The sequence below is a fragment of the Peromyscus californicus genome, unplaced genomic scaffold, assembly GCF_007827085.1.
Source record: "Peromyscus californicus insignis strain IS unplaced genomic scaffold, ASM782708v3 Scaffold_12__1_contigs__length_115047231, whole genome shotgun sequence".
Taxonomy (NCBI): domain Eukaryota; kingdom Metazoa; phylum Chordata; class Mammalia; order Rodentia; family Cricetidae; genus Peromyscus; species Peromyscus californicus.
This window is the reverse complement of record NW_026294413.1, coordinates 54,400,408-54,409,150: the sequence shown is the minus strand read 5'-3', so window position 1 is coordinate 54,409,150 and position 8,743 is coordinate 54,400,408. Positions and strand designations below refer to the sequence as shown.

Sequence of the window (8,743 nt, the reverse complement as noted above, 5' to 3'; positions counted from 1 at the left end):
GGGGACCTTTCCTTCCTCATGTCTCCTCTATTTCCTATAAATTATTCTATGTCAATTCCTCCTTGTGAGACTTGGATGCACTAAAGTTCAGAACTGACCATGGCTTGAAGATCAGCCTTCTGAAGCCTGAGTGTGGGGCTGGGACACCAACTCTTACTATTCAGGAACTGAAAGTCTCCACCTAAGTGATGGTAGGGCATGAGAAGGTCAGATTTGGACACTAGAGGGTCCTCACTCCATGGATTCTGGAAGAAACGATACAATTTTCTGATACATTGGACTGTATAAACAATAAAGCATAGTGATAATTGTTATGCCTAGACTCAAAATCAACAATCAAAATAAAGGACCTTTCCCACATATGGAGCTTGAGAAACATGAATGCTAGCCATGAATCATGAATCACTGAACCACAAGACAGATGGCACTGGAGAGATGGCTCAGCGGTTACAGGTACTTGCTGCTGCTGCTGCTGCTGCTGCTGCTGCTGCTGTTGCTGCACAAGACCCTCCCCAGCACATACAGTGGCTCACAACCTTCTGGAACTGTTCCAGGGAATCCAACATCATCTCCTGACCTCTGTGGGCACCAGGCACACACGTGGTGCACAGACATACATGCACACAGAACACTCACACACATTAAATAAGATGTGCAAAAAGTATTTTATTTCATTATTTTGTGTATATGAAGTGTTTTGTCTGCATGTACGTCTGTCTGTGCGCCACACACATGTAGTGACCTTGGAGGCCGAAAGAGGGCATTGGATCCCCGGGGACTGGAGATACAAATAAATGGTTGTGAGTAGGCATGCCAGTGCTGGAGAGCAAACCCAGGTCCTCTGGAAGAGCAACCCATGATCTTCAACAACAAGTCACCACTTCAGCCCCAAAATGAAATATTTAAAAGACAAAAACAACTCAAGACAGAGTCTGTCATAGTTCCAGTTTAACATGCCAGTCAAGGAAGGGTGTAGCAGTGTTCATCAACCAGATTCTGAAAATTTTATGTACATACATATGTGTGTGTATCTATTGGTCTGTTCATGTTCTGACTGATGGATTGAGACAAGGTCTCATGTAACAGGCTGGCTTTCAACTTGCTATGTAGCCAAGAGGCTGACCTTGATCCCCAATCCTGCTTCCTCCTCCATTAGGCTGGGATGACAAACGTGTTTCACGATGCCAGAGAAAGTTTCTCCTTTAGTAGAGACTAATTTCTGAGCACAGTCTGGCTCAACCTCAATTAAATAACGCCCCCACAGCACACACACACACACACACACACACACACACACACACACACACACACACACATTATAATCCCTAGAAAGGCGGACGTTACACCCTATACAGAACACAGATGCTTCAAGCATATCAATTCAAGATTATGAGTCTCAGAGCAGGGAATTGAAGCAGGATATCTAGTTAGAAAATAAAAGGGGACATGAAGCAGGGAAGGGCCCCCTTCATCCCCTGGTTCTTAATTTTGTCTCTCCTGGGCAGAGCCCCAGGAATTTCTTCATAACTAACCAGCCACCTGCAAAAGAACTGCCCTCGCCTTCTGGAGAGTCATCACAGACAACCTTCTTGTGACCTATGTACAAATAAGGGTCCTTTGGACTCGGGTTTCTATCTGTATTAGCATTCCCTTTTCTACCTGCAAGCCCGCATCGTATACCTTTAAAAAGTCCCTTCTTCAAGGATAGAATTCTGAGGGTAGCAAAATTAAATATACCAGCATAGGCTTTGCCAAATACCTAAACTTAGTTGTATGTGGGGTAGCTTCAAACCCCAGGGTCACATGTGCAGCTACTTCTGGGAGACTGAGGCACATTCCTGTCCTGATGTCCACATTTGAGTCTCTTTAACTGAGTCTTCTAAACTTGCTGACTTTGCTTCACTCTCACTCACTCTGAAATTTTTTTTCTGTGGAGGAAATCCAGAAGCCTGCAGAATCTGAGTAGAAGCCATGAGGCACTGAGCAGGATGGCTTCGGTTATTCCGCCTGCAGTATAGAATTTCTTATTTAACTGAATTTCAAGTCCACTTGTGTAACATTACCAGAGAGGGCAGGTGACCCAAATTGGGGCTAGACCGAGGATTCTGTTTTAAGATGGAGGACAACTGGTTCTGTGCCAGCATGTTTTATTTGATAAATAGACAGTTATAAAGTTCTAAACATAAAAGTATCTTCCAGTGCCTAGTAGGATGGCCCCATCTGTGGTCTAAGCCCTTATTCCCGGGTCTCCACTCTCAAACATACAGCTCCGCAGCTTCAGTCAATGAATCGAGCTATGGAGAGGCCTTGAGCTAGGAACACATCGTAGAATAGCATGCAAGTTCTACCTTATTTTTCCTCCTAACCACGAGATAGGTCATTGGCCCGGGAGAGACAAGAGACTCACTGACAGAGTACCTTCCGATTTCTGAAGCAAGAAGTTATTGGCAGAATGGGAAAATATGCAGAACTGGACGGTTGAGATGGCCCAGTGAGTAAAAGGGCTTGTCATGCAAGCCTTGTAGGGTCTGAGTTCAATTCCTGTAACTTAAGAGTGGAAGGAGAGAACCTTCTCCAGAAAGTAATCCTTGACATGTCCACGTGCGAACTGAGGTACATATCCCCCCACACCACACCACATACACATACACCATCATGCACACAGTAATGAATGAATGAATGATAGTGTCTTGGGTTGAGCCACGATGCCTAAGCCTTGCCAGGCTGTGTTGTTTCCTAGAATCCTCCGGCACACGAAGGAAAGATAAACCGCCGTCTCCCCATCATTTTGCTTGAAGTCTTGGGGACAACCAGGCTAGCCAGAGGTGGCCAGGAGCCACTTGAAATCTCCTTCACTCAGCCCCAAGGGAGCCCAGCGGGAGTCCGAAGGCTAGCCCAGCGCTCGGTGCCAATCATCCGGCAGGCCCCGCCCCCACGCAGGCCTGTTTCCCACCTTCCCTAGCGCGCGCGCGCTCGCTTCCTACGTGCGCGCGCCGGCGCGAGCTGTGACGCGGTACTGGCGGGCGCGCGCGCGGCGTGGCTCCCGGAAAGGAGCCGAACCTCCGGGAAGCTGGTGGCCGGGATGCGGTGCGCTCGTGGCCGCCCGCCCCCCCGGAGCCGCGGCCCGCCCAGCAGGTGAGGCCGGAGTCCGGTGGAGCTAGGGCAACGGGAGGCCGCGGCCCTGTCCAGCCGCCCCCGCCGCCACATCCGGGCGCCCCGCCGCAGCCCCGTGACCCCCGGTGACAGGTGCTTGTCCCTGGACACCTTTCCGGGTCTCCGGAGCGTCCTGAACCCCTGGCGATTGTGGGCTGAGGGAAGAGGGCTGTCGCCCCTGGGGCCGGATGGCCCCTGCCTGCCGCCCGAAATCTGACATTGACGCATGGTTTGCTTTGCTCTGCGCTTCGGGGAAGTTTCCTGTTTGATTTCCCCGTGGAAAAATGGAGCTGATCGGGAGATAGAGTGACGGTGCACGGTCGTGTTTCTCAACTTGAGTCATGCATGGACTCCTTTTAAAGGGACAAGTCTCCCCTTCTCAAGAATATAACCCCAGAACCTGCAGGGCGCCGCAGACCCCAGCTAGGTGAACACAGGTGCAGAGACCATATGCCACTAGAAAACAAGAGATGCTTTCTAATTCGGGACCTGCATGCTACACAGTAAACTAAAGGTCAATAACAGTCCTAAATTAGACACCCAGTTAACGTTAGGTTGTAGTCTTTAATGTGTTCAACTCTTGTGAGAGAAAATTACCTAAATTTCCATCCGCAGAGGGCCCTAAAATCTGTTTTGTGTTATGTTTGAGTTGTCTTTGTGTCTGGTTGCTATTTTTTTTTAACATAATTGCAGAACTATGCTCATTTATACGAGTAAGTTTTTTATTTTTTGCTTATCTTAATGTTGACTTACCACTTGTTTTAAAATTTAATTTATTATGATTGTATATGTGTGTGAGTGGCTGATGTGGGGAGGGGGAGGGCATGCACTTTTCTCACCCCATGTCGAGTTTAGAGGACCACTTTGTAGAGGTTCCAGGAAACGAACTCAAAGAATTAGGCTTGGACAGTTTTACCTGCCTGAGCTATCTTGCCAGCCGCTACTACCTGTTTCTATTGCTCACTGGATTCATGGCTTCCATTCTTTTAGACCTATCAGGAAATGTGTGAGCCAAAACTTTGGGAAGAGACAAACATGAGAATTGATCCACGGATCTGTCTTCTCTATGTGTTTGTTCAGCATGTTTATTTAAAATAGGCTCCGTGCGAATCATGAGATTTGGAGTGTGGGAAGACATTAGAAAGTCTAACAAGCTAAATCGAGATTTTTAAAGAATAATGCCCAATGGCCTTGAAAGACGTGTGATGGCGCAAGCAGGGTGTGAGGAGGGAGCAGCATTATTAAAAGCCAGAGGCCAGTATTAGAAGAGCTTGGTGGAACAGGCCCAGCTTGCCAAAGCAGAGAGATATTGAGTGAGGCTAGAACAGGTTGTTGATACAGTATCTGAATAGTTGATGGATTGAGGATTTCAAGTGGTACCCAGAGAAGTTGGTATTGATCTTCAGGCTTTCAGGTTTTTCTTTGGTCATACTTTGAAGGTAGTGTTTCAGAAAGAGCGTTTTCGGTGAAGGCAGAAGCGGTTCACCTCAAGATCTGCCCTGAAGTAATGTTATCTGTTGTGGTCACCCTGGATGTGTGGGATGGCGGATGAAGAATTGACAGGGTCCTGGGTCTGGGGAGGTGGCACAGTTGGTAAGGTGTTTACTGTGAAAGTATGAGGACCCAAGTTCAGATCCCAGCACTGCGGGAGGATGGGGAGCAGGGGGTCCTTGGAGTTCATTGATAACCAGCCTAGCCAGCTCATGAGCTCCAGGTTCAGTGAGAGAGCTTGTTTCAGAAATTAAAGTGGTGAGTGATTAAGAAAGATGCCTACTGTTGCCTGCCTACACACACACACACACACACACACACACACACACACACACACACACACCACATGTGTACCTGCACACATATGGATATACAGACACAAAAGAATTGACAGGACTTAATGAATGATGGAATGTTGGTTGGTACAGGAGAAGTGAGACTCAAAGCTGAGGACCAGGTAACCATGTTAGTGGTGGGGATACCTCTCTTACACCTGTAGAATTCAGAAGTTGACATATTTTATCCATACTTGGCTTAACTGAGTTTAAGGTTTCAGGGCTTTAATGAACTGGAGATGGACCTGGGACTGTAGGAAAATCATTCTTGGGGAGACGGCAGAGCCGGTGCAGGGAAGGTGTGTCTGAAGAAGGCCATTCAAAGTGGTGCCAGAGTAGTACGTGGACAGTGGGGGGAGAAAAAGATGGACCAGGACTTGCTGTTTAAAATGACCATTTGACATGAATGTAGAAGAACTACGGAGCATGCGTGCAGCTCTGTACATCTTTAAGTTGTTTCGCTGTGCCTTTCGCCGATAGCTGAGACCCTGCAGTGCAGCAGCCTTCACCTCGAAGCGCATGGGCAGCCGTGTCTTACAGGCCCTCCCGGGGTTTGCGATTGTCCTTTGATAATTTTGGAAACACTCCATGTCATCTCAAACTTTCTAACTCAAAAGTTAGACTCTCCTGTAGTCTAACCTGGATTTGACTGGCTGAATTCAGGCGTGTTGCGATGGTCACTGTCGGCTGTTGACTTGACTGGATTGAGAAATGCCTCAGAGATTGATTAGTAAGGCATGCCCCTTTCAGCCATGCCTGTGAGAGAGATTCCATGGAGGACTGACAGAGTGGGTTAGCCCACCCTGAATATGAGGTACTACCCACTAGGCTAGGTACATAGATGGAGTCAGAGGAAAAGGAGAAAGCCAGTGAGGGCTAGCTCAGCGTTCTCTTTCTGCTTCCTGGCTGCCATGATGTGTGCTGCTCTGCCATGAGCGCTAAAACCATGAGGTACAACGAGCCCTTCCTCTGTGAAAGGTTTTCTCTCAGGTGCTTATCTTGGGAGAAGAGTCTGACTAACCCAAGTCCCATAATACTTGTTTACTGTGTCTGTGTTTTTTGCCAAATAAGCTTCGAGGTTGCTGTGTATCTTTTTTTTTTTCCATAATACGAGAGACGGGGCTGAAGAGATGGCTCAGCGGTTAAGAGAACTAGCTGCTCTTCCATAAGACCAACATTCAATACCCTGCACCCATATGGCAGCTCACAACTGTCTGTAACTCCACTTCCAGGGGACCTGACGCCCTCCCACAGACATAATGGGGGAGACTCACCAAGAAATTGCCCCATGGACCAGATGGGCTTTGTCTTAGTTACTGTTCTGTTGCCGTGCAGAGATACCATTTAATTGGAGGCATGGTTACAGTTCCAGAGGTTGAGTTCATTAACATCATGGTGGGAAGCATGGCACTGTAGCGGTAGCTCAGAGTTACATCCTGATCCACAAGCAGAGAAAGATTGTCTGGGCCTGGCTTGGACTTTTGAAACTTCAAAGCCACCTTCAGTGACTCACTTTCTCCAACACGGCCACACCTCCTAATCCTTCTCAAACAGTGCCACTCCCTAATAACTAAACATTCAAATATATGAAGCTTGTGGGAGCTATTCTTATTCAAACCACCACAGTCTTTACTCCCTTCCATGATGTTCTGCTAGGGAGGGATGACCCTGAAGCTAAACTCACCAAGGTTCTTGCTCTCTCTGGTAATAGGCCTGGTGCAATTTAGAACTTGTTTGAAACATGACAGCATTATTAGGCGTTTGCCTGCCTGAGCTCTGGTGCCAAGATTCCTAGGTGCAGAAGCGGCCACTGGAATTTATATTTTAAGATTAAGTTACAGGATTGTGACTTCTTGGCAGCAATCAGCCTTATATGTGTCCTGAGTGAAAGTAATAAGTAATTTATGGACTGTCCTTTTTGTCAAAATCCTCTCATACCTTAAAAAGAAAGTCCTGGGGATGAAGAGATTCAATCACTCAGTGATTAAGAGTGCTTGCTGTTCTTCCAGAGAATTTATAGTCAGTTCCCAGCACCCACATCAGGTGACTCATAAGCATTCCAACCTCAAGGGATTTGATGCCCTCTTCTGACTGCCACAGGCATGCATACATGTGTCTATACACACATATGCATAAAGAAAAATAAAATCAAATGTTTTCAAACTAAAAAGAAAGTCCTAAGACAAATACCAGATGTCATAAAGTTTGCTAAGTATGCTGAGATCCTTGGTAAGGTGCCTCTTAGAACTGTATTCCCCTTTCTTGACCCCACCCAAGTTCTTCCCCATCTCCCCTTCCTGTTGGCATCAGCCTTCCTGGACTCTGAGCTCTCATAGCCAAGAGTCTATAGAATTTAACATTGCTGTTAGTTGCTTTCTTCCTCATTTCTTGGATATTTGTATTATTAGGAATTTGGTTTGTTAGTCCTTATGGTTATGTTCGTCATATTGAACCATTAATGGCTTTTCTTCTCCCGTGACTAGTTTATGTTTAATAGAAGCTTTAGCAATTTTCTTTTCTTTGGTTCTTAGCTCAACTATTGCATAACTGCCATTGATCCTTCTGTACTCAAATTGCAGTTCCTATGTCTTGAAGATTTTTTTTTAATTTATTTTCTTTTATATCAATGAATGTTTTTCCTGCATCTGTGTCTGCACTACATGTATGCCTGATTCCGACAGAAGTCAGAAGTCAAAAGCATTGGATGCTCTGGAACTGGAGTTACAGATGGTTGTGAGCCAAAATATGGGTGCTGGGATGGAACCTAGGCCCTCTACAAAGAGAACAAGTGCTCTTGGCTGCAGAGCCATCTCCCCAGCCCTTGTCTTGAGTTTTTAAAAGTAATCTTTCTTCATATTTCCAAAAGAGGGAAGGCATCGGTCATGGGTTGCTTGTCAAAAGTAATTCTGTGGTTTGTTCTGATGATGAAATCAGTGTATGCACTTTGAAAGCATAGGTGAGCCTAGGGGGAAAAGTATAGCCGGTCATGTATCTGATTGCCCCTCAGAAATAAGTTAACATTTTGTTTCTCATTTTTCTTCTCTGTTAGCGTTTTGTTTCTCATGTGTCTTCTCTTTGTGGTAAAATGTTCTCCTTTATCCGTGGTGGTGCTCTTGCCATGTCAAGTATGGAGTGACACCATCACCTTGAATAGTCATGTTTTGTTCCACTGTGTAAATGTGCCCTCACCACAAGTCACGTTAGCCTTCCTCGTGTTTTTATGGTGCTGGGAAGGAACCCAGGGACTTGCTCATGCAAGACGTATACTCACCTACTGAGTGACATCTCCAGCTTCGCAGTGGACATTCAGGACAATGTTTTATACATGTTTCAGTCAAATTTTACCCTATTGTTTCCCAAGGGTAAGTTTCTAGACATATATAGAGACATTGAGCCTGTCTATATATGTCACTCATATGCCTCTAGGTTAGTACCTGCTCAGATTGTAGTCAACTGTACTTTATGGCCCCATTTCCTTACCCCTAACACTTCTACAAGTCTGATAGTTGTCAGGTCTTGTTTTCCTTCTGTCTGTCTGCACACCCCTGAAGTTGCATCATTTCTTATGCTAATGTCAATTACCCTTGCCTGTTTTTGTGTTAGTACATTTCTTTTATTACTTCATGTGAATGTTTTATAAGTAAAGAATGGTTACCTTTTTGTAAAAAAAAAAATTACTTTTATTGTTTTTAATTATGTGTAGATATGTATGTCTGCGTGTGGCTATGTGTGCATGAATGTGGGTGCCTTTGGAGGCTCCGGCC

General features: G+C 45.9%; 1 protein-coding gene across 6 annotated transcripts in view; it reads left to right on the top strand.

Annotated features, from left to right (window-relative positions):
- Positions 1-3,000: 3,000 nt before the first annotated feature.
- The window catches only part of Entpd4 (ectonucleoside triphosphate diphosphohydrolase 4), a 29,013-nt gene continuing 23,270 nt past the window's right edge, over positions 3,001-8,743 (top strand). For 3 of the 6 annotated variants that reach the window (XM_052732858.1, XM_052732859.1, XM_052732854.1), the window contains exon 1: positions 3,001-3,135. The gene's annotated coding sequence lies outside the window, so the exon portion shown is untranslated. The other 3 variants (XM_052732857.1, XM_052732856.1, XM_052732855.1) reach the window with 3 other exon arrangements.